Source organism: Belonocnema kinseyi, chromosome 1 (assembly GCF_010883055.1).
Source record: "Belonocnema kinseyi isolate 2016_QV_RU_SX_M_011 chromosome 1, B_treatae_v1, whole genome shotgun sequence".
Classification (NCBI taxonomy): Eukaryota; Metazoa; Arthropoda; class Insecta; order Hymenoptera; family Cynipidae; genus Belonocnema; species Belonocnema kinseyi.
Window position 1 is genome coordinate 104,296,005 of NC_046657.1, and position 2,084 is coordinate 104,298,088.

A 2,084-nucleotide genomic window follows, 5' to 3' on the forward strand; every position below is an offset into this window, starting at 1 on the left:
ACTATAGACCAGAACCTTGAACTTGTGGACAGCCGGTCATTTTTCCGATGGTTCAAGTGACCGAAAATTAAAATAGCGAATATCAGGGTACCGAAATTTATTTTAAGTAAAACTAATTTCAGAAGGTCAATTTGGCGATGGTTCAATTGACCGAAAAATAAGTTCAGCGATAGGTGAGTTATCCGAAAATCATTTAACCGAAGGTTCAAATGTAACAGAAGCTTTATGTAGTTGATATACATTAATTTACGTTAAAGAAAAGTCACCAATTGAGTTAAAAGTTACGCACTGAGAAAGAAAATATAAAGGTTAGGTTAGAATGAAGCGATATTAAATTAATATCAAACAAATTTAAGTTTATTCTGCTCCGCAGCTATTTAAATTTATAGACATTCCCTGACTGTTTCAAGCTTTTTTTTAATCCCTCCCGAGTCGAAATGTAGACCCTACTTTGAAGTTGCAGCTCCTTATTAGAACCTGCTTTGACGCTATTTAAACTTATAGCCCCTGCTTCATACTTTTAACTCCTAGAGAATGAAACATTAGAGCTTACTTTGAAGCTGTAACGCCTCTCTGAAGCTAATTTGAATCTTTAGAACCTACATTTCTATAACTCAAGACCCTACTTTGACGCTGTTCAACCTCCCCTTCAATAATGACTCTACATTAAATCTTTTGAGCCTACAATATTCGAACTTCATGAAAATAAAGTAAAAATTATTTTTTACTTTGGTTAATGGAACTCATTGATCATTTTAATACCTGGATGCACACTTAATTAGCAAAAATATTTAATTCAAGATTTATCCTAATTGTCATCAATTATATTATTTATAAATAAAGCAACAGTTCTTCGCAATGCTTAATCACAGAAAAATATTTTCTCTTAACTGAAAATGCTGAAAATTTGTATGAAAATGATATTCATCATGGAAAACTACTAAAGATTGTCGATTAATAAGTGATTGTAAATCTTTTTTCAATAATTAATAAAAGTTTGTGTATTAAACAACATGTAGGTGATTGAGGATCACAACAAATTATAAGAATAATATATTTTTTATCGCTAAAAACAAATATTATGTATGAAATAAAAAATTTGAAAAATATATTGAAATACATATTCAATAATTATAATTTAATTCACAGATTCTTATTGAATTTTTATTACAGTATTACGGTTAATTTATTTGCAACATGATATTATGGAGAAGATAATTTTTTTCTAAGGAACAGTACTATTTTTCCAATGGTTTAGTCATTTTTGTCACTAGCAATAATAATTGAGAGTTTCTGTAATATTTTTCTAGAAGAATATTACTATTTACGTGTGTACCACTTGATTTAAGAGAAAACAGCCATCTTTTTGCTCATATTTATTGGAAAATAAGAACAGCTAAATGTATGAAGAATAATTGACTACTCATCTCGAATTTTGAGACGACGAGACAATTGGGTATAAAACCAGTACTGTTATTGTTAATTTAAACTTATTTCCTTATGAATATTGGATTGAATCTTGAACTCAATATTTGTATTTTCCGTTCCGTTACTGAATCGGTTAAGGCGTTAAGCCTGGTCTACAATCGCCGCAAATAGCTCGTTGCGGTGTCGCAAGACTCAGATGCGAAGCAGTCTACAATAGTCGCGAGCGGCGCTGTTGCGGCAGCCAATCAGAGCTTACTATCAAATGAACTATTTTCGCGTCGTGCTTTGACAGTCAAATATTTTTCGCCTCTACAATGGATCCTCTCACCCGCAATTTGCTCTTTGGGGTTTTTTTCTTTAATTTTAAATGCTTTTAAATGTTTCTCACATAACACGCCAAACCAACCAAAAATTCAGACAAATGCAAAACAAAATCACTCGAACTCAGTGTCGACGATGCCACAAACGTGTGGTGGTACGAGGTTATGTGATGAAACGCTCTTATTGGCCCTCTGACATTCGACGCGAGATCACGCGAGAAGGTTGCGGCGTGAAAGTGATCCCAGATCTGAAACGAGATGCGGTCCAATACTATGACAGGGCTATGTCCGTGTGAATATAGTAGGAGACGCTGTAAATGACTGAGTTGCGCGCGC